The following is a 24,691-nucleotide window of genomic DNA, read 5'->3' as shown; positions in this document are numbered from 1 at the left end:
TATTTATCAATCAAATCAATGTTGGTTTATTTTCAAAAAAATGAAATAAAAATGAAGTTGCCTGCAAAAGGCAGAGTACCCCTAAACACTTCAGGTCATCTGGTACATAGCTAGGAAAACTAAAAGACTAACTCAAGAGTTCTTGAGTAATTTTCTCTTCACTCCCCGCCCCACCAATATAGCTTCTTCTATTAAATAACAGGGCCACAGTTAAGATTGGTATTTTTCTCCCACAACAATTAGAATTAAAAGAATACTGAAGAAACTCTAGTTTAGCAATTTTTATAATGGCTTATCTGAAAGTTGGGAAAAGTGCTTGAGTCCTGAGTATCCTGAAGGTCAATTCTCCTATCTACCATTCACAATAGAAGTATACCTTAAAAAAATATAACTTACAGAAAAAGTATTACCATTTATTTATTTATTTATTTGCGGCACGCGGGCCTCTCCCGTTGCGGAGCACAGGCTCCGGACGCGCAGGCTCAGCGGCCAGGGCTCACGGGCCCAGCTGCTCCACGGCACGTGGGATCTTCCCGGACCGGGGCACGAACCCGTGTCCCCTGCATCGGCAGGCAGACTCTCAACCACTGCGCCACCAGAGAAGCCCTAATTTCCATTTTAAATGACCTTACTTAGTTCCTACTGTCCTCATGTATTGCAATAAAAGGAGATGTAACTTTCATGGCTAATAATTTCAGATCACTAATTCTATTTTAAAAGCCCTCAGACTGACTCTGAAGTCATGGCTAAGTTTTGTTTGCTCAATGCTTAGCCTAATAAAAGCCAATTAATCAACTATGAAAAATTATCTTGTCAACAAAATTTTCCCTACTAAAGTCAGACCACAACCAAAGCCAATTATTAATACATGGCTCTGCTTGACCTATACTTTAATAAAATGCAAGGAAAAGAAAACTTCACTAAATCATCAGGCTAAAATATGTACTGTGAAAGTAATAAGTTTATTGACATAAATGTAACAGAACTAATTAATTTCAATAAAAACTCCTTTTGTCCTCTTCAGTCAGTCTCTCCCTCTAATCTCTTCTACTCCATGTGATTTCTGTTTTTCAATCTGGCAACTAAAAAAGAAGATCAGAGGCTTAGTGAATGGACCAATATCAGAAAATGCACAAGTCTAATCAGTCATTTGTACTAATGTAGTTTTATAGATCAATTTTCTAGTATTAGAACTAGAAAAGATTATTCTGGAACTCTAAATTTAAAATATTTTCAAATTGTGAAACAGTTTTATTATGTCTTTTAACCCTAATATTTATTAGGGTCTCCATCTTAAGAAAAAAAAAGTTCCCCCTCCCATCCCTAGATCAACCATAGTTAATGAACAAGAGCTCATACTCGTCCAGGCAGGACAAAGAGTTCTACAGTAAAGAATGCGGAATGTGCTTATATTGCACTGACTGCGTGATTTAGGACCACTTGTTTAGAGGAAAAGCAGTTGTATGAGGAAAAACACCTTTGAAGCACTGCAGCAGAGAATGAACTCTTCTTAGCAATAAGGCAGCAAAAACTGGTAAGAGGATTTGTGGAACAAACTATGTATATGTTTTTGCCTTGTGGTAGAAGCAAAGACAAACATTTAGTCATACAAACTTGTCCTTTCCCCTTTCAAAGTGGCACTGTTTAGAAGGTCAAATGAACACAAAAAAAGCATAAATAGTTAATACTATCTGAATTACTTGTTTCAAATGTCCATAGTTGCCCTTAATTTCCAATTATCTCCTCCTTTCAAAATCAAGAGCAGAATGTTCATTCATTAAGCATTTATCTAATACTTGTTATGTACCAGGAAACATGCTTGATTGCCAGGAAGGGATACTTTCTCTAGGCCCTGGAGAATAAAGAGAAAGTAATTCTGCCCTCCAACAAAGAAAACAGACTATTAAAATCTCTGATCAGTGCTTGAAAGAATTAAGTCAGGGTGCTCTGCAGGAACTGAAGGGAACTTAAGTCACCCACCAACCCATTATCATCCATTCAATAAATATTTATGGAGTACTTCAATGTTTGGGGAAAGGCAGTTAGGGAAGAAATAACATCTACGCTCAGTTTTGAAGGGTGCACAGGAATTATTCAGACGAGAAACACCAATACAACAAATTGTAAAGCACAATTCTTTAAGTTAGGAATTTTAAAGACCTATAACTTTGTATCCCCAAATGACCAAAAGCTGGCACACCCTGTTATCCTCTATAAGAAGCACATCAGATCAACAACCTTTTAATATCTACGGTGGAAAACACTAGTGCATTCTACTCAACTGTTACTATATGTGGCCCTCTCCCCCGAAACAATGATTAATTCACAACCACTGCACTTTAGATCTCATTCTCTTCCTTTCTCCACTCCTCTAACAAATCAGTTCTACTGCAGAGGTCACAAAGCAAAATGCCTAGAAAGGACAAGTAGCTAGAGTTTGTAGACAATCCCTGAAAGTGTGACTGCTTCTCAGTTTTCAAAGTGAAGATTTCTGCAGGTAACTTTCCTGTCTTCAGTAATGGCAGGCTAGGTTATTTAGGTCAACTCTCCTAGTGAGAACCAAAGAGAATGGATTAAACACACACACACACACACACACACACACACACACACACACACACACACACACACACACACCCATCTCTCTCTTACATTCTTAAATAAGACCGACAAGCATATAGCCAAAAGTGAAGAGAAAATGAGAGCCCAGAGAAGTAAGCAAGCAAGGAAGCCCAAAGCGTCTTTGTTGATCCCTGAAAATTAGAATTTTGTTCTGACAGAAACCAAAGCCCAGGGCTCTCACAAGGTGAGGAGTCCCTCCTCATAATAAATAAATTGAAGGTAAGAAAGAAGAGAGGGAGGGAGGATAAAGACGAGGCCCTCATCGTAATAAGCTGAGACTTGAGAGTTACAATCTTAGGGTGGGAGTGAAAAGGGAGTAGAAGATCCAGGGAAGAATTATAGCCCTATAGAGGGAATGTCTGATCTGAAGCTTGTTTTAAGGTGGTCCCTGGACCAGTAATGTCCACAGATACCTGACATGAACAAGCTTGCTGTGGGCTTCAAATGAATCCTACAAATAATTTTTTATATACAATATCCAACTTGTAATCAAAGACAACTAGGTGTTGAAGACTCCAATAGTTAGACTGGCAGAAAAAGAACAGACAACAGAAAAAACCCCACGGAGACTTAACAACTATGTTGACTATGCTTACAGAAATAAGTTTCAGAATATCTGCAGGGAACAGGATACTTAAAAAGTAACAGCAGATTTCAAAACATGGAAGAACAAAACAGAACTTTCAGAAATAAGTAACTGAAATGGACTGATTTAACAGTAGATTCAGGGAACTCTCTGGTGGTCCAGCGGTTAGGACTCCATGCTCTTGATGTGGAGGGCGCTGGTTCAAACCCTGGTCAGGGAACTAAGATCCCACAAGCTGCGTGGTGGGGCCAAAAAAAAAAAAGTAGATTCAAAAGGATGAAGAGAAAACTAAGGAACTGGAAAACAGGCTAGAAATTATCCACAGTGTAGCAGAAAGGTCAAAACTATGAAAAAATAAGAGAAGAATAATACTGTGAAGTGGTCTGATATACTTTTAATTGGAACTAGAAGAAAAGGAGAAAATGGGACAGGGCAGAAGCAATAGTTGAAGAGGTTAAGTTGAGAAAGTCCCAGAAGCAATTAGACACAATCACATTCCAGAAGCCAACAAATACCAAACAAGATCAATAAAAAGAAATCACAACTAATCATGCAATAAAACAGAAGAAAAACTGAAGATAAAGAGAAATTTGAAAAGCAAGCAGAGAAGACAGACTGCATTCAAAGAAGCAACATTAGAACAGTTTTCTCCAAAAAAAACAATGAAGCCAAGACAGTTCAATACCTATAGTGTGCTGAGGGAAAAACCCGCCACATTAAAATTCTACATCCACGGGCTTCCCTGGTGGCGCAGTGGTTGAGAGTCCGCCTGCCGATTCAGGCGACGCGGGTTCGTGCCCCGGTCCGGGAGGATACCACATGCCGTGCAGCGGCTGGGCCCGTGAGCCATGGCCGCTGAGCCTGCGCGTCCGGAGCCTGTACTTCGCAATGGGAGAGGCCACAACAGCGAGAGGCCTGCGTACCGCAAAAAAAAAAAAAAAAAAATTCTACATCCAGTAAATATCTCTAAAGAAAGAAAATAAGGAACAATAACCCCATTTGGAAGGTTTGACTTGAAAGAGAAAATGAAGAGCAAAATTTATGGAAAAGTTCAAAAAAAATCTTTGATAAGTTATGGCTCCAAGTTACAATATTTACGATGGTATCTTACTGATAGAACAAAAATATCATGTATTTCCAAACTAGAAAGATTGGCGGTGGGGGGGAATGGAATAAGAAGAATCCAAAAAAAGGTAAGAAAAAAGAAGAAAAAAACCCAGAACACAAGAAACAGAGAAAAAGTTACACAAATATGACTAATTATATTAAATATAAATGAAATAAATCATTCTGGTAAAAGACAAAAGACTGTCAGACTGGATTAAAAAAGAAATCCAAATGAACCAGAATAACCAAACCAGTCTTGAAAAAGAAAAATAAAGCTAAAGGAATCATATGATCTAATTTTAAGTTATTTATTGCAAAGCTTACAGTTTTTAAAACTGTGTCATTAGCAAAGGGATAAAACATAAATCAATAGAGCAGAATGAGGTATAGAAATAGACCCACACAAATATGGCCAAATGATTTTTGACAAAGGTGGAAAAGCAGTTCAAAGAAGAAAGGATAATCTTTTCTGTAAATAGTCTTGGGAAACTTGGACATCCATATACAAAATCACGACCTTCAATCTAAACCTCACACCTTATTAAAAAAACAACTCATAATGGATTGTGGATCTAAATGTAAAATGATCAAACCTTTATAAGAAAATCTTGTGATTTGAGATTAGGCAGAGTTCTTTACATGACACCAAAAGCACAATCCATAAAAGTAAAACCTGAAAAATTGGACCTCATCAACACTAAAACATTTCTGCTCTGTAAAAGACACTGTGAACAGAATGAAAAAAATGCCACAGATAGAATATATTTGCAAATCACATACCTGATAAAGGACTTGCATGTATGAAATACAAAGAACTCAACAATAAGAAAACACTCCAATTAAAAAACAAGCAAAAGGGGGCTTCCCTGGTGGCGCAGTGGTTGAGAGTCCGCCTGCCGATGCAGGGGACACGGGTTTGTGCCCCGGTCCGGGAAGATCCCACATGCCGCGGAGCGGCTACGCCCATGAGCCATGGCCGCTGAGCCTGTGCTCCGCAACGGGAGAAGCCACAACAGTGAGAGGCCCACGTACCGCCAAACAAACAAACAAACAAACAAAAAACCAGCAAAAGATCTGAACAGACACTTCACAAAAGATCAAATTAAAATGAGATCCACTACAGAGTTATTAAAGTGGCTTAAAAAAAATTGACGACACCAAAAGCTGGTGAGGATGTAACAGAAACTAATTCGGAGCAACAGAAACTAATTCATTCTTGATGAAAACGCAACATGGTATGGCAATCTTGGAAAAATTTGTCCACTGATTATAAAGCTAAATAAACACCATGTAACTCAGCATTCCCACTCCTAGGGATTTACTCAAGTGAACTGAAAATCTATGTTCACACAAAAACCTGTATGCAAATGTTGACAGCAGCTTTATTCATAATCGCAAAAAAACGGAAACAACCAAGATGTCCAACAGGTGAATGGATAAATAAATGGTGGTATAATCATACAATGGGAAACAAACTATTGATTTGTACAACAACATGGATGAATCTTAAATATATTTTGTTAAGGAGCCAGATCCAAAAAGCTAGATATTGTGTGTTTCCATTTATATGACATACTGAAAAAGGCAGAACTATGAAGACAGAACATGAGTGATTGACACATGGAAATACAACTGTTCTGTTTAATACTGCAAAGGTGGATTTATTACTCTAAGTATTGTTAGAACCCATAGAACTGTGCACCACGAACAGCAGACATTTCTGGATGCAAATTCCTAGCTCTGTCCACTAAGAGCACCTAGAAGTAGTGTCAATGAGTAGCAACAAGAATAACTAGTGTCCAAATATTGGTTTCTCAATACCTTTATCCAATAAAAGGAAGGAGGGCTCTTTAGAGAAATGGCTGATTCTAGGATCGAGGCAGGGAAAATATAAGATAGCCTGGCAAATCTTGTAGTCAAAGGGACATGGGAGCCAACCTGAAAGAGTTCCAAGTGCAAAAGCTTGAACAATTTGAATAAAATATAATGACAGTATTAGATAGTAACCCCAAAGAATAAAATAAACATCCATGAGTCCACACTATATAAATAAATGATTTAATAAATTAAAAAAATCTTCCTTACACAAGAATTCAACTTACACATGTAGAAAGAAAAAAAGAAATAGAAAATTACCATTAGATCAGCACAGTAATTGCCACAGGCAAGATCCACTGACTGATGCTAAAATTGGTTAGTAAAATTTTTAAGAGAACAGGATATTTGCATAGCCTCTAAGTATCTCCTCCAGGATACTCACTAACTACTATGATGGTTTTAACATATGCCCACAAATTATTTGATATGCCTCCCTCGAGGAGGTGGAGCTTAATGTTCCTTCTCTTGAAGGTAGGTTGGACTTAGAAAAGCCCTTCCAATGAATAAGTATGGAAAGGGAGAAATAGCAACTCTACAGTGCAGAAACCTGGTAGACACTATCTAAACATCACTAAAGATAGGTTATGTTAATATCATATACCCTAAATACGTAATGAGAAGAGCACATCACCTCTGTGGCATTCTCAAAAAGCCATAACCATAATCTAATCATGATTAGAGATTAGAAAAAGATTAGAACCTAAATTGAAGGACATTCTACAAATCTCACCAGTCTTCTCCAAAACTGTCAAAGTTTTGAAAATCAAGGAAAGACTGAGAAACTGTCACAGACTAGAGGAGACAAAACAACTAAATGTAATTTGGTATCTTGGACTGGATCCTGGAACAGAAAAAGGACATAACTGGTAAAATCCAAATAAAGTCCACAGTTTAGTTAATAGTACTGTATCAGTGTTAATTTCTAAGTTTTAATAAAGTGTCATGGTTATGTGATACGTTAACATTAGGGGAAGCTGGGTGAAGGGTATATGAGGATTCTATCTTTGCAGCTCTTCTGTAAATCTGAAATTATTTCAAATTAAAAGTTAAATGTGAACAATACTAGGTACTAGAGAGATCTTACATTTCTAGTAGGAATGCAAAATAGTATAACAAAGCCCTTCTGGAAACAGTTTGGCAATTTCTTAGGAAGTTAAAAATTTTTCACGTAACCCAGAAGCCCCACTCACTATGTTCATAAAAGCCTATACATGTAGATTTACAGCAGCTTTGTTCATAATCGCCAAAGAATCTTAAATGGATAAGCAAACTGTGGTCCATCCATACAATGGAATTCTACTCAACAATGAAAAGGAACTAACCACTGATACACACAGCTCTGATGAATCTCAAAAGCAATACTGAGTGAAAGAACCCAGTTTCAAAATATTATATATTGCTTGATTCCATTTATATAACATTTCTGAAAAGATAAAACTATAGTAACTGAGAACAGAACAGAATAGAACAAAATTTGCCAGAGAATAGGGGTGGGAGGCTGGGTAATATGAGGGAGGTGATAATAACTGTCCTGTCCCCTTGTTGTGATGGTGGTTACTTGACTCTCTGTGTGTCAAAATTTATAGAACTGTACACACAAAAAGGAATCAATTTTACTGTATACCGATTTAAAAAATAAAATTAAAAAAAGGGGAAAATCCTATCATATGCTGTATCCTAAAACATAGGATAACATGAAGAACATATCTGAAATACTTAGAGGAAAAAGACTTAGGAAAACTGATACAAGAGGAAATGAAAATCCTGAATATTTAGCCATTTCCATTTCAATCAGTATTGTAACTGGCTATCAGTTTTCAACCTCCATTCTATCCTAATGTCTTCCTACTGCACAGCTTAGTATTTCCATAACACTTTGTAAAAAGTTTAAAACTTTTAAAAATGTTAAGCAAATGAGTACTGAACATGCTCCCTCCGCCTTTTCTGTGCCATTATACTTTATGCCCTCCACAATACAGCTTGCTAGGGGAAATCCTACTCACCCTTCAAGAATCAGCAACTTTTACGTCCACAATGAAGCCTTCCACAACTCTCCAAAATGAACCAAAATACTTCCTCTATGGTGCCAAAGCACCCCTATATACTCATTACATTATCACATGTGTTTTGTTTACATACTTCTCACTCATTAAACTATCAATTCAAGGACCTGAACCATGGTTTATTTCTCTTGGTATATACCCTGTGTTTATCACAGTGCCTAAGCATGTTGATATATTCCATAAATGTTTGATGAACTTATATTAAGACAGTAATAGACAATATTTTGGCAAAAATCAAATTTCCTTGCATACGGACCTGCTCCTGTTCAGAACTGAGAAAAGCAGTTTGGCTGTACAGGTATAATGGATATTTGATGTGCAGCCAATTTTAAAGATGCTCTTTGGTCTTGCATGTAAATTTTATCACATAACAGTCATACTATCACTTCCCAATGAGATGTGAAGCCAGTCAGTATGTGTGAGAGATGTTTCTTTGGAACCACAAGTTTTATAAGGCCATGCATTTTACCCAGGTGATGAACACAGTGCCGTACAATCCTTGATAGAGCTACAGAAACAGTTCAGTACTCTATAACTGAAAAATGTGAACCTTGCATTTAAAAGAACAGGAACACTGGAGCCACTAGGACCAAATATGACCTTGGATCTGTCATTTAACCTATCTGATTACAGTGAGGAAACTGCAGAATATAAGGTGTAATATCCTCTCCCTCTCCCTCCTTTACTATCATGGAGATAGGTTACCCAGGAGATACTCCCTGCAGGTGATCAATAAACAATAATTAATAGGGTGGGTTGTCCTAGACTTGCCAACAACAAATAGGCTGGAACAGAGGGCAGCAAACATTTTCCAGCTTCCAATTCTAAAGAAATGTGAACGCCTATGCCTATACTACTCCTTGGGATTTATATTTATCACTTTTAAACCTAACAAGTCTAAGACCTAGGTAATACCTTTCCCATTTTACATAAGGTGAATCTGAGCAATTTTTACAGTGTCACAATGAGGTGGTGATTTTAAAATATTCTGTCTAGATTCACAGCCTATTCGTTCTGCTTTATAGCAAACATATATGTCCTATTTGGCTCACACAGTATTTTTTCTTCCAATTTTTAAAACAGATAAAATCCACACAACATCACATCCATCATTTTAAAGTGTACAATTCAGTGGTTTTTAGTATGTTTGTAGCATGCAACCATCACTACCATATGACTCCAGAACATTACCTTCACCTCCAAAGAAAATGAATATCCCATAGCAGTCACTCCTAATACCCCCTCACCTCTTAAGAACCACTAATCTGCTTTCTGTCTCTATAGATTTGCCTATCCTGGACACTTCATAAAAACAGAATCACACAATATGTATCCTTGTGTATCTGGCTTCTTTCATTTAGCATGTTTTCAAGGTTCATCCATGACATAGCTTTACAGTAGTTCATTCCTTTTTATGGTTGAATCCACTGTAAGGATATACCACATTTTGTTCATCCATTCATCAGTTGATGGACATTTGTTTCCACTTTATGGCCATTATGAATAATGCTGCTATGAACATTCTTGTGCAAGTTTTCCACAGTGTTTTTAAAAAGTGAATCAGATATTAAGTTCAATTATTTGTTAAAGATTTTCATAATAAATATTTCTAAGTGTGACTTGGTTGCCAACATTAAAAAACAAATCAACCTTCAGTTTCTCTTAAGAAGGAAGGAGAAAGATCTGTCTTTCTGGTAACAGTGATTCTGCATTCCTGCACTGACAAAATCACTTGGATCTGCTAACGGTGATTATCCAACAATGGGCTCTAAAACCAACCTACTGGAAGATGCCACAGGTAAACCTGGACAACTCTATACATTTATCTTACTGGCTCGACTCCTGCAGGTATTTCAGTTAGCAATCCCTGCTCTATACTAAATATATAAATTTATAAATATATAAGTAAATTAAAAGTGATATATTTTAAAAAGGTAACTGGGGAAAAATATGGGCAAAGAAGACATTCAGCATTATCAGATGCAACAGCAAAAGCCGGTTTAAGCTCTCAACTTAACACCATTTGCTCCTTGATTTAGTTTTCATTACTAGTCCAGTTAGAACTTAACAAAAAACACCTTGGAGTACTTTGCAGTATGTTTTTTGCCAATTAAGAAATACAGACCTAACCACAGATTTACAGAAAATTTCTAATGACCAAGACCCCTCCTCTGTACTCCAACAGCACACTTTGCTTACCTTTTCCATCTAGCAGTGTCACTGTACTGTTTACACATCTGTTGCCCGAGCTAAACAAAGCTCCAAAAGTAGAGAATAGTGCCTTTGTATCCTGAGGAATCTACCACAGAAGCTGACATAGAATACCGTTCAGAAATATTTGTTGAAAGAATACTGTGACACCTGAGGAACAAAAACAAAGTAGGAGGTATAACTCTCCCAGACCTCAGACAATACTACAAAGCTACAGTAATCAAAACAGTGTCCTATCGGTATAAAAACAGACACACAGATCAGTGGAAGAGAACAGAGAGCCCAGAAATAAATCCACAGACCTACAGTCAATTAATCTTTGACAAAGGAGGCAAGAATATAAAATGGGAAAAAGACAGTCTCTTCAGCAAGTGGTGCTGGGAAAGTTGGACAGCTGCAATGTAAACCACTGAAGTTAGAACACACCCTCACACCATACACAAAAATAAACTCAAAATGGCTTAAAGACTAAGACATGACACCATAAAACTCCTAGAAGAGAGCATGGGCAAAACCCTCTGACATAAGTCATACCAATGTTTTCTTAGGTCAGTCTCCTAAGGCAACAGAAATAAAAACAAAAATAAACAAATGGGATCTAATCAAACTTACAAGCTTTTACACAGCAAAGGAAACCATAAACAAACAAACAAACAACAACAATGAAAAGACACCTTACAGTCTAGGAGAAAATATCTGCAAATGATGCAACCGACAAGGGCTTAATTTCTAAAATATACAAACAGCTCATATAACTCAGTAACAAAAAACAACCGAAAAATGGGCAGAAGACCTTAACAGACATTTCTCCAAAGACGACATACGATGGCCAGGAGGCACATGAAAAGATGCTCAAAATCACTATTAGAGAAATGTAAATCAAAACTACAATGAGGTACCATCTCACATCAGTCAGAATGGCCATCGTTAAAAAGTCTACAAATAACAAATGCTAGAGAGGGTGTGGAGAAAAGGGAACCCTCCTACACTGTTGGTAGGAATGTAAGGTGGTACACCCACTATGGAGAACAGTATGAAGGTTCCTCAGAAAACTAAAAATAGAATGATCTAGCAGTCCCACTCCTGGGCATATACCGAGACAAAATTATAATTCAAAAAGATACATGCATCCCTATGTTCACAGCAGCACGATTCACAACAGCCAAAACATGGAAACAACCTAAATGTCCATTGACAGATGAATGAATAAAGAAGATGTGGTACATATATACAATGAAATACTACTCAGCCATAAAAAAATGACAAAATAATGCCATTTGCAGCAACATGGATGCAACTAGAGTGCAGTTATCATAGTAAGTGCAGTAAGTCAGAGAGAGGAAAGACAAATACCATATGTTATCACTTATATGTGGCATCTAAAATATGGTGCAAATGAACCTACCTACAAAACAGAAACAGACTCACAGACATAGAGATCAGACTTGTGGTTGCCAGGGGGGAGAGGGAGAGGAATGGACTGGGAATTTGGGGTTGGTAGACACAACCTATTCACTTAGAATGGATAAACAACAAGGTCCTACTGTATAGCACAGGCAACTATATCCAATCTCCTGGGATAAACCATAATGGAAAAGAATATCTGAAAAATAATGTATGTATGTGTATAACTGAGTCACTTTGCTGTACAGCAGAGATTGGCACAGCGCTGTAAATCAACTACACCTCAATTAAAAAAAAGAATACTGTGACAAATAAGTCATGCAAGTGTTACTGTATTAAAAATAATAAAAAGGGGAAACTGTTATTTGGACCATACAAATTATTTCAAAATGGAGTTTATCAATGGGATCAGAGGTCCATTAACTCCCTAAAGTATATACAAAGTAGCGTTGTGCAGGTACATTTTTTTGAAGAAAAGATCAGAGCTTTCATTACAGGCTCAGAGAAATCTGTAAACCCCAGGAAAATTAAGAATTGCTGAATTAGACAAAAGGAAAGGTACATTTTTCACACTGCAAAATATCAATTTTAAAAGGTTAACTTGATGGGAATTCCTTGGCGGTCCAGTGGTTAGGACTCCGTGCTTCCACTGCAGGGGGCACGGGTTCGATCCCTGGTCAGGGAACTAAGATCACTCAAGGCAAGCAGCAAAAAAAAAAAAAAAAAAAAAAAAAGGTTAACTCAATAATTTACATAAATACTAAACAATTAAATTTCTCGAGTTACGCATATCCCATTTTTTCCTGAAGGAAGAGAGGAAGACAATGTATCTTAGGCTTCAATTTATATTCCAGCATGAGACCCATGCTTGATGAATGATTAACAAAATGTCAGCTTCAGAAAAGATACAGTGGCATTCAGAGTCAGGTGAGGACACCAGTTTTACACAAGGGAACTTCAGTTTTGCCTTCCATTACTGCTTAAAAAAATAAGAAATTGAATTTCTTTACAAGTGTCCAAACTTTAATCGTTTAGTCTTACACTTTAAAGTATATCCCGAGGGCTTCTCTGGTGGCGCAGTGGTTAAGAGTCCGCCTGCCAATGCAGGGGACATGGGTTCGAGCCCTGGTCTGGGAAGATCCCACATGCCGCGGAGCAACCAAGCCCGTGAGCCACAACTACTGAGCCTGCGCTCTAGAGCCTGCGAGCCACAACAACTGAAGCCCACGTGCTGCAACTGCTGAAGCCCGTGTGCCTAGAGCCCGTGCTCCACAACAAGAGAAGCCACCACAGTGAGAAGCCTGTGCACCGCAACAAAAAGTAGCCCCCGCTCGCCGCAACTAGGGAAAGCCCACGCACAGCAGTGAAGACCCAACACAGTCAAAAATAAATAAACTGGGCTTCCCTGGTGGCGCAGTGGTTGAGAATCCACCTGCCGATGCAGGGGACACGGGTTCGTGCCCTGGTCCAGGAAGATCCCACATGCCGCAGAGCGGCTAGGCCCATAAGCCATGGCCGCTGAGCCAGCATGTCCGGAGCCTGTGCTCCGCAACGAGAGAGGCCACGACAGTGAGAGGCCCACATAACGCAAAAAATAAATAAATAAATAAACTTATTAAAATAAATAAATAAATAAATAAAGTATATCCCCTGAAATATACATGGAAAGAGAACTGCTTGAGGGTCAGAGACTTTAAAATGGTTTTTTCTAAACGTAAAGCCAAGACTACTTTAAGATTGGAATCCCCTAGAGTCTTAAAACTGTTAAGATACTCAATTACTGAACTTTCTGAATTAGGGCTTACAGCTTTTAAAAAGTCAAAACACAAAGAGAAAATATTTATATGGCAGACTTGGATAAAGGATCAAGACCTTTGGACCTAAGATCATTGGCTTGGAGGCCCTGTACCCTGCACAAATGGCCAGAAGGCTGAGGGGACCAGAATCTCAGCACTTCTGTAACTCTCCCTGATATAGTCCATTGGCTGGAAAATTCTGATTTAATTAACCTAAAGAGATCGTAAGCTCAATAGTCAAAATCCATGCAAGTAGGCTGAGAAAACTATCATTATTTCATAGCTCCCTTTTACTTCAAGAGATAAGCAATCACCTTTTGCAGTTTTCAAGTATAGTTCACTAATATACTACCATTCCTTCTGGGAGATCATCTATTTGGAGGTCATTGGCACAAGAAAACAAAAAACAACCTAAACCTCCTAACCCTATAGCTTGAAATAAATCAAAAGAAAATAGATTAGTGGGGAAAATGAATGTAAGATTAAATGAAGCTATCTTTTTTCCTCTACTTTATCAAACTAACGCCATATAAATAGTTTTTTTTTAATTGGGGAAAAATACACAGGCCAAAAAGGTTAACAATTAGCTCCTTGACAGTTCCCCATACCCAATCCAACCCTCAAATCCCAAGACTCCAAGTGCACATTGAATAAGCAAGAAAACTACCTGTTCAAAGCCAACAGTATAAGTTTTTTCAGGCCCTGTTAAGGGTCTGAATTCAGAATATAAATATTCACAATAACACCCGATAACTTCATGAAGTTATCAAGTTACTGCTTGCATAACCCTGCAGGATTTTCAAGATGTTATAATCTTAATATATCACTGGGCCTTATTTTTATTCCCATCTGCAAAACTTACAGGCTTCTTGCTTTAAAGACAATACACTCAAGCATTTCCATAAAACAAACCAGCAAGTACGGAATCACAAAAAAACATTAGCATTTGGGCCTTCTGTGTGAATTTCATTTCTCCACCTTTAAGCCAGAAAAGGAATCAAAGTGTCAGTGTTACATAAATAACATAGCAACAGTGGGAGGTCTTCCAGTGAAGGGAAGAATTATAAGAAAACCTAAGCATGGTAAAGAATATGAAAAAAATTATATATAAATAAATATTATATTATATATATATATCTGAATCACTTTACTGTACACCTGAAACACTGTAAATCAACTACACTTCAATAAACACAAAAAACAAAAAAACCCAAGCAGTTTGATTTGAATTAACAGTTATATCTCAAACACTTGACATTAGTTTGAAGTACAGTAGTCTCCAATAATACAAAATATAATAAACGATGGGCAAAGAAGCTATCATCTGTGTATCTTTTTACCAGGCAACACGAGCGAAATAAAGTCACAATCTGAAACTTTATTCCACTGGCCACAACCCTCTGGAAAAAAAAAGATTCATTTGCGACCTAGAGCAATCTAAAGTAGAATCCATCTATGTATGTAATAACTATCATTTGAATGCCTCTTATAAACCAGATATGGTATGAGATGTAGATTCTCTTTTTAGAAATAAACATAGATTCAGAGGTTAAATAACCTGCCAAAAGTCACAAGGATACTAAGTGGCAGAGGCCAGATTTGAACTCAAGTCAAATGTTAGGTTTCAAAGACTAAATAGGTTATTTTCACTAATTCAACACTATTTCCCCAATTCTGCACACTGATTCAACAACAGCTTACCTTTGTAACATGACAAGGAAATGGATTGCTTTAAATCTGGAGGCAAGGTGAGGCGTGAGGGATATGAGTTTCAACAATCTGGAGTCTTCATTATTCTCCTATCTGAATGGGCTGGCCACCAGGTCACAGTGGTATACAAAATCACGTTTGAAAAGATGAAAGAACAACTCCCAAGGCAGATGGCTATTTGTATTCATTCTATAGAGTCATAAATACAGAGTACTGTAAAGTACTGATAAAGACAGGTTCCTGCTCTGCCTAAGCAGTATATGTATGATTTAAGAATACAGAGCAAAGAAAGCAAGTTAGTGGATTACCTGAGAGAGCAAGACACAGAGAACATGTTAATGCACGAAAAAGTTCTCCTTCAAACACACAATACAAAAGTTAATTCCCAAACTGTGATCAAAGAACCACTGGGAATAAGGCCTCTGATCCCAGGTTCACAAGTCTATAGGTGAGCAAAGCTTGAACTTCCCCCAAGTCTGCGATGGGAAGATTCACTTCTCTCTCTAGAAGCAAGAGAACCCTAGATTCACCAAGACTAGATAACCACTTTGGCAATGCACACTGAAGGTGAGTAACTGAGGCAATCTACACTGGGCATGAGTTACATACTGACCCACCCCTAAGCTGCAGCAATTCAGTACCTCATCCACCCAGCAGGCCACACCAGAAACAGAAGTACAGGTCAAAAGGCCTCACTGAAAAATAAGAACTCCTGGCAGCAAAAAATGAAAATAGAGTAAAGCGTAGCAGCACTGGCAATGAACACACTGTCTTCACTGACAGGGAAAGGAAAGGCACCTGGCATTTTATAAATTATCTCCTTTAATCCTCAGAGTTACCCTGAGATAACATTAGCTGGCACTTTAGCTATTAATCCTCACAAGAATATTCTGAGGTAAGTACTGACCCCCATTTTACAGATGAAGAAACAGAAGGCTAATAAATAAGTTGTGCCGGGCTTCCCTGGTGGCGCAGTGGCTGAGAGTCCGCCTGCCGATGCAGGGAACACGGGTTCGTGCCCCGGTCCGGGAAGATCCTGCATGCTACGGCTGGGCCCGTGAGCCATGGCTGCTGAGCCTGCGCGTCCGGAGCCTGTGCTCCTCAACAGGAGAGGCCACAACAGGGAAAGGCCAGCGTACCGCAAAAAAAAAAAAAAAAAAAAAAAAAAAAAAAGTTGTGCCCAAGGTAGTTGTTATCCTAACTGCAGAGATGACAAAATCCAGGCTTAAGAGTAAGTTAAATAACCTTGGTTACTTAACCCAAACTTGGTCTATCTCACTCCAAAGCTGGAGCTCTTTCCAACTATCCTGCTGCCTCCTTCCCCCAGTCCTCCCAGTAATCTGTTAAAGAATTCCATTCAGAATGAGGAATTCTCAATCCACTGCCCACCAAATTTCTGCAGCTGTTTCAGAAACTATACCTAAGATACAAAGCCAAAGGCGTTTTCATAAGAAAACACTCCAGAAAGCTACTAAGTTATGGAATGATGCATTATTACAAAATGTCACTGGACAAATTTACAATGTCTGGGATAATTTAGCCTCAGCACAGCACCTACCTGAAATGTAGCAAGAACTCAGGGCTTGTTGAAAGAGTAACATTGTTTAAAACTGGTTATAAATTCAATAAAGCCAAATGGCTGGTTTGTACTTTCTGATATGACATGATTAAATTTTTAGGAAAATAATTTACACATTCATTTTTAACAAGGTTGCTTTCTTAAAAATTATATAATATTAATGAGCTAGCCAAATTGAGAAATGCCCATTAGTGCATTAGTCATAACTTCAGAAAAATTTCAAGTGTTCACTTTCCCAAGCAGATTAAAATGTTTCAGCTAATAAAAACCTGTCAGAAAATCCACAAGACCAGAAAGTATGGAAAGAAAAAAGTGGCCAATATAAAGGCATTTAAGATGTGACACATAAAATTATAAAACATTATTCTAAGTGTACCCTGGTATTTAACCCTAAAACCCTCACTTCAGATGACACATATTTTCTATGCAAGAAAACACTATCATCATTAATGTAAAAAAAGCTTGCCCACGACAGTAACCATTACTAAGAACACTTCTTATGTCTAAGGCTGAAAGACACAGAATTTGTAGAAACCAGTGAAATCTCACTCCTAGTATAATACTGTTAATTCTTTCACCTTAAACTTTTAAAAAGACTCAGTCTTTGGGCTTCCCTGGTGGCGCAGTGGTTGAGAGTCCGCCTGCCGATGCAGGGGACATGGGTTTGTGCCCTGGTCCGGGAAGATCCCATATGCCGTGGAGTGGCTGGGCCCGTGAGCCATGGCCACTGAGCCTGTGCGTCAGGAGCCTGTGCTCCGCAACGGGAGAGGCCACAACAGTGAGAGGCCCGAGTACCGCAAAAAAAAAAAAAAAAGACTCAGTCTTTGATTTCTATAGTGTAAAGGAAAAAAAGTTTGGTCAACAAATTGGTCAGCTGCAATCTACCCTGGATCATACCAAATATTTAAGAAAAACTACCAGTTGTCTATAACCCAATGTAAATATTTGTTACAATGACAAATGACAGCAGTTCCTTTTCTTAATAATCCTAGAGGAATTTCTTCATTTGAAAAGCTAGCTGGCCTAGATTTCTCTCTAATAAGAAACAACTAAATGATATAGTACTCTTTCGAAATTATCCATCTTAGGAGTTCAAAGAAATTTAGGTGTATGAACACACTAACACCCTTGTGAAACAAACTTGGCCCAAGTCACCCAATGAATTGTGATAGACCAAGGATCAAATCCAGTTTCTCATTTTAAACCAAGTATCACAAGCATTACCTTAAAACACTAAGTCCTTACCTAATCCAATGCCAAATCATATCATTCTCAGTTTCTGAACTTGTATAAATTGTACTGTAATATTTATGTAAAAGCTGTCATACAGTTGTCAAAACAATTATCATAAATGTTATAACAGTGAACATCTTTTGGGCATTTAACTGTGTTAGGTACTATGCTAAATGTGTTACGTGCATTATCTCAACTAATCTTCACAATGACCCTCATGAGGAAACTGAGGCACAGAGAGATAAGCTACAGTAAAATCTAAAAAAAGGACAAGGCAGGGGTACACAGGGAATATAGTTTAAAAGCCATGAATCCCCATTGCCTGGACCAGGATTCTAGGCCAGCTGTAGGGCTGAGATACTTGGTTTAGTCACTTAACCTTCATGTGGCCCAATTTCTTTTACTCTAAACCTAAAAGTCAAACAGATAATCACAAAAGTCCTTCGTACCCTGAAATGCTCTAATTCTGTAATCATGCTTCTATTCAGGTAACTAACTCAAAGAGAAACTGCCTTATTTCCTCCATCCTCTGAAGTTCCCTTCACTCAAGTTGAGAGTCCACATTTTATGAATCTAATCAATAACATACAGATAAACAACAAAAAAGCCTTTCTTAAAAACTAGAACTCTATTCTGCAATTATGATCCCCAAAGTTTATTCTTTTTTTTTAAACTGTATTGGCTTTTTTAGAAATTGAAGTATAGTTGATTTACAATATTGTAATAGTTTCAGGGGTACAGCAAAGTGATTTAGTTATACACCCAAATCTTATTAACCTCAAATGACAATGACAGGGAGAAAAGACCTTACAACAACTTTGGGTTGGGGTGGGAGGTATGAAAGACCAGACAGACTACTGTATATAGTAGTGGTTATCCATTCATAAAAAATAATCACTCATTTCCATCTCTTCTAAAAAACAGGAATTAAGTCTATAAAGGGTTGTCAAATAAACTCAATGCCTTATTCAGCCGATAAAAATGAATGAAGGAATTATCCAAGACGTTTATTATAGGCATGGAAGAATTATCAATTTATAGAAATTCTACCAGAATGACCTAGAGCTCTAGAATCTACGCTTTACTGAGCTGGTCATTTAGCCCCTTCAAATTGCATCTAATGACAGTAACAGGATGCTTAAACATCTAGGGAAGAGGCCTAGGTTCCACTCAACTCCATTATTCTGTGAAGTCTTCCAGAACCAAATCACTACAGAATAATCTTTGCTGCCTTTTTTCTCTAGAAAATAATCCCCCAAAGATTCTTAAATAAAATCAGCAAAACCCCTCTAATTAGTTTTCTTTTTCTTAAAATTTTTAAATTTTCTAATTGGTTTTCTATTGTTGCTGTAACAAACTACCGCAAACATAAAACAACACAATTTATTATCTTACAGTTTCTATAGGCTAGAAGTGAGGTAGGCTTGGCTGGATCCTCTACTTATGGTCCTGCAAGGCCAAAAATCAAGGTGTCCATAGGGCTGTGTTCCTTTGTGGAAATTCCGGGGTGGAGAATCTGCTTTCAAGCTCATTCAGATTGTTGGCTGAATGTGGTTCCTTGCGGATGTACGGCTGAGATTCCCATTTCCTTGCCGGCTGTCAGCTGGGGCTGCCAGCACTCCTTCTTGTGCTTTCCACGTGGTCCCCTCCAGTAATGGCAGGGTGAGACCCTCTCCTGCTTCAAATCTAACTCCAGTTGGATAAAGTTCTCTGCTTTCATGTGCATAGACTGGACCTACCCAGAAAATCCAGGATAATATTCCTATCTTAGGATCCTTAAACCACAGTTACATCTGCAAAGTCCCTTTTGCCACAAAACAGTAACAAATTCAGATTCCAGAGGTTAGGGCACATATATCTTTGGGGGATCATTCTACCTAACACAGTCCACCCTATGGGCTCCAACGACTCATATCTCTCCCAAATGCAAATATATCCATTCTATCCTAAGGTCTCATTCCATTAAAGTCCAACTCAAAGTCCAAAAATCTCATCTAAAGCTCATCAATTCAAAACTCCCAAATCTCACCATCTAAATCAAATGTGGATGAAGCTCTGGTTGTAATACATTAAGTGCAACCCCTGGAGCACAATTCCTAGGGGAAAAAAAAAAAAGTTATCTGTTCCCAACATACGACGTTGAGACCAGCATAAGGCAACTTATAGACATTCTAGTTCAAACAGGAAAAATATAAAAGAAAGTAGGGAAAATATAAGAAAAAGCAGATCCATCGGTCCAAAGCAGTTTCAAAATGTGGGCAAACTCCATTCCATTTCAAAGCCAGGGTAAACTCTTCTGCAGCCTTCGACTCCACCTCTTCGGGCTCTTGGTTCCACCCTCTGAGTCATTCTTCTTTTTTAATGAAAAGGAGCACATTCACATCTAAGTAGTTTTTTTTACCAGCCTGCTTCCTACCAGTATAACTGGGGGTGGGGGTTGGGGGGGTGGGTTGAGAGCTCTCTTTAATTTACTACTTTGTGTTTTTCAATCCAAGCTGGCACTGTTTTTGCTAGTATAAAACGCTCAAGAACCTAGTGGGCTTCACATGAATTTCACATGAGCTCACTGAGACTCACACCCCACAAATAAACCAGGCTGTACCTTCAATACTTTGCTTGGAAATCTCAGCTAAATATCCAAGTTCATCACTTATAAGTATTCTTTTCCACCTGACCACAGGTCACAATTCTAAGCTTATTTGCCACTATGTAACAAAGATCCTCTTTCCTCCAGTTTCCAATGCACACCTCACTTCCACCTCAGCCCTCACTACTTCTACTAATGATCTGTTCTAGGTCTTTTCTATTATGCTCCTCAAAAATTTGCTGGCCTCTTCTACTGCCGCTTTCACATTTTTAGGTAACAGTACCCCACTCTTGGTACCAAAATCTACACTAGTGTTCTATCGCTGCCATAACAAAACCACAAACGTAGTGGCTTTAAAACAATAGAAATTTATTGTCTCACAGTTTCTGTAGTTCAGAAGTTGGGTGGGCTTGGCTAGGTCTTCTGCTTAGGGTCTCACAAGGCCAAAATCAAGGTGTTATCCTTGCGGGAAACTGGGGAAGAATCCACTTTCAAGCTCATTCAGGTTGTTGGCCAAATTCAGTTCCTCGTGGTTGTAGGACTGAGGTCTCCATTTCCTTGCTGGCTGTCAGCCGGGGCTGGTCTTTGCTACTAGAGGCTCCCCGCATTCCTTCTCATGCTTTCCATGTGGCCCCCTCTAGCAACAGCAAATGGAGTCCCTCTCATGATTCGATTCTGATTTCCCCTTCTGCCCCATCTCTCTCGACTCCCAGCTGGAGAAAGTTCTCTGCTTTTAAGGGCTCATGTGATTAGATTGGGCCTACCCACTAAATCCAGGATGATCTTCCTATTTTAAGATATTTAACTACATCTGCAAAGTCCCTTTTACCAAGTAACATATTTACAGATTCTGGGAATTAGAGTTTGGACATCTTGGGGGTGGTGGTGGTGGTCATTCTGCCTACTACAAACCCAAATCCTATGTCAAGTTTTAAACTTAGTTACCAAAGAAAACTTCTCCTTTCTCCAAAAGAGTATGTGAAGTAAAGCTATATGTTCAGAGACAGAGACAATGGTAAAATCAAGGACTCTCACCCTGGAAGAGTGTGGCTAAGCAATAGAACCAAAAATACACTGTAAAAAAGAAGCTACTTGTTTCATCCCCAAACAGCCAGGCAATTAAACCATTAGGTAGAAAATAACCTATTGCTCCCCCTTAAATGTGTGCTCCTCTTCTCTACTGTATTCCATATAACAGGATATAACTAGGCATGTTTGGTTTTTGCATTTAAACAAAAGTTACCCCAGGGTGACCTAATTTTGTAATCAGCTGATAAACCAATCTAAGCAAACTTCAAATATTTTCATTCTTTCTTCAAGTCATACACCCACCCCCAATAGCAAATGAAAGGCAAGTATTTCAAAGTCACAGAAGGATACAACTACCCAGGTAAAACTGCTGGTGAACTTTTAAAAACGACACGAGGCAGAACTAGTATTGGTCCTGGTCTTTCAGCTCAAGGTCCACCAAGCCAGTTAAGCCAACTGACTTAACAACAAAAGAAAAACACCTCAACAACTACAAATATAATTTTCTGAAGCCTTGCCTATTGTCAGATTATTGACCATAAACTTTACCTAGACTGAAGGAACCCCATATATACCAGCTAGTCCCTTTAATAAAAGTGACAGGTAAGGTCTATGGAGCACTTACTACCTACCGGGCACTGTGGTAAGCACTTGACACAAATTATCTTATTTGCTCCTCACCATAAACTTACCGTCTAGGAAATATTATCACCCCCATTTTACAGATAGGAAAACTGAGGTTTACAGAAGTTAGGTCACACAGCTAAATAACAGTGGCACTTATATTTGATAATCCAGATATTTACTGCCACTTCTTAGATGGAATGGGGTCTTCCAACTCCTAGAAAAATCTTCCCTTTCTAGCTTTCTTTTCATTTCCTCTCCTCACACCCACTTCTCAATAGAATTTAGAAGCTGAAAGGTAATCAGGTCTTCCTCAATTAATTTGCTACCTCCTTTCCAGAACTCTTTCCTTCCCACAATAGCAACAGCCAAGAAGCAACTTCTCCTGACCCTTTCTTCCCAAAAACAAACTACATAAGCTCCACCCATCACCTGCCAAGGTTAGAAATGTTCCAACGCTGCAAAAATATAAACCACCGAAAAACAAAAACAAAAGTCCTACTCTTCAAAGGTCACAAACTAACATGCACACTCTTAGCCAACCTTTCATTCTACATACCTCTCCTCTTCCATCCAGGCTCCCAACTAACCCTTAACTCCAACTCCACCCGTTCTGCCCCACTTCATGGTCCCTTCCCCTTTATCCTCAGCGACCTCGCCCCGGGTCCCCTTCACCTTGCACCCCAGGGTGCAGGTGGGAAGCCCAATTTCGCCTAGAGGGACCTTAGAAGGCCCCCACTACAGCTGCTCTGCTCCGCGGGAGGGTCCACCCCAGCCTACACTGCGGGCACCACTCCCCTAGGCACCCTCCCCCAGCATCCCCCCCCGGCGGCCCCACCCCTCCAGCTCGCTTCCCCCTCTGCCGACCTCCTCCTCCAACTTGCCCCCTAGTCCCCGCCCCAGCCCAGCCCTCTCCCCCGCAACAAGCTGGACTCTCGAGAGCCAGTTCCCACCCTCCTATCAGCCTCTGCCCCCAAGCCTCACTCCCCGCCCTGGGGGTTAGCCCAGGGCCTCCCCGATGGGCTGCAGGAGCCTCGGCTAGTGTGTGTATGGTGGGGGGGCAGGGGAAGGCGAAGGGCCGCTCGGGAGTCTGCTGGAAGCGTTAGAGGCGGCCGCGCCCCGCTGCCCCATCCTGGGCCCACCCGCAGCCCCCAACGACCTCGCCTGATGGCTCCCACGGTACCTGTGGTGGAAGCTGCAGCGGCGGCGGCCGCTCTCCCCACTCTTCACACAGACAATATGGCGGCGGCGGAGCAGGAGACACACGGCTCGGCCGCCAGCCGCAGGGACCAGAGCGAGGCTGCAGCCGCCGCTGCCGGAAGCGGAAACCCCTCTCCGACCGGGAGGCGGGGCGGGACCGCTTCCGACTCCTCCCCCAGCGGAATCTCGCAGAGTGCGGTGCCATGCTGGGATGTGTCATTGTATCCCTAGGAGTTCAGTTCCGGACTGGGGCGCAAAATGGAACAAGTTCTCAACGTAAAGCATAATAAGGAGACTTGCAGTAATTAAGCGCATTTTATTTCAGTACCTGTACGAACTTACGAGAGAGAGAACACGAACCTCCCACTAAGTGTATAATTGGTTTGACCCAAGGTAAGATGGCGGTCCCTAGGTTTCCCGCACTTCACCCAGCTGGCGAGTTCTACCAGTCGGCAAGCCGGCCCGCCTTATTTGGAAAGAAGCATGCGCGACCTTCAGAGCTGGAGAGCGAAGCGTTTTGGGAGTTGAAGTCTGCTGCTCAGGCCCCTCGTCTAGGGTTGGGGTTCCAGCAGCACGTTTTTTCTGCTCAGACTTCGAGTTCCGGAACAAGTGAACGAAAGTTCGACCCCGGGAGTGGTGTGGCGCAGCAGTCGAGGAAGTGACGGTACTAGCCCTCTAGAGACTGAGACCCAATTCATGCCTCTTACAGGAGCACTTTGCAGAGCTGCCCATCTAGAATAAACTGTTTTCCCCTTTCGATCTGCCTCCCTCCACCCCGCTTGCCTGGGCAACGGCTCCAGGGCAGCTATAGGGAAGTTTCTGTCTTGCAAAACTGATCATGACGTCCTCTTGGTTAAAACCTCCCAAGTATTTCCTTTGTGCACCAAAGATAGCCCAAGCTCTTCTCTTGACATCCAAGTTCCTGCATAATTTGGACACTTCCTTCGCCCCCAAGCCGCCTCTTCTGCCCCTCTCATTTCAGTTTCATGATGCTCCCACCCACTAAAACTGCAGACTATTCTTGGAACTTGTCAGCCTCCCTCTCTTTGCACTGGCAGTTAC

At 39.8% G+C, this 24,691-nt stretch overlaps 1 protein-coding gene across 2 annotated transcripts in view; it reads right to left on the bottom strand.

Annotated features, from left to right (window-relative positions):
- CSNK2A1 (casein kinase 2 alpha 1) overlaps positions 1–23,747 on the bottom strand; it is a 54,882-nt gene extending 31,135 nt beyond the window's left edge. The window contains exons 1-2 of one of the 2 annotated variants that reach the window (XM_082670766.1): positions 23,613–23,744; positions 15,369–15,566 (exon numbers count right to left, since the gene is read on the bottom strand). The gene's annotated coding sequence lies outside the window, so the exon portion shown is untranslated. Of the gene's footprint in view, positions 1–15,368; positions 15,567–23,612 lie in introns of both variants that reach the window. The other variant, XM_082670765.1, reaches the window with a different exon arrangement.
- Between the last annotated feature and the right edge of the window lie 944 nt (positions 23,748–24,691).

Source organism: Grampus griseus (genome assembly GCF_964374135.1).
Source record: "Grampus griseus genome assembly, chromosome: 14".
Classification (NCBI taxonomy): Eukaryota; Metazoa; Chordata; class Mammalia; order Artiodactyla; family Delphinidae; genus Grampus; species Grampus griseus.
This window is presented reverse-complemented; position numbering and strand designations above follow the sequence as displayed.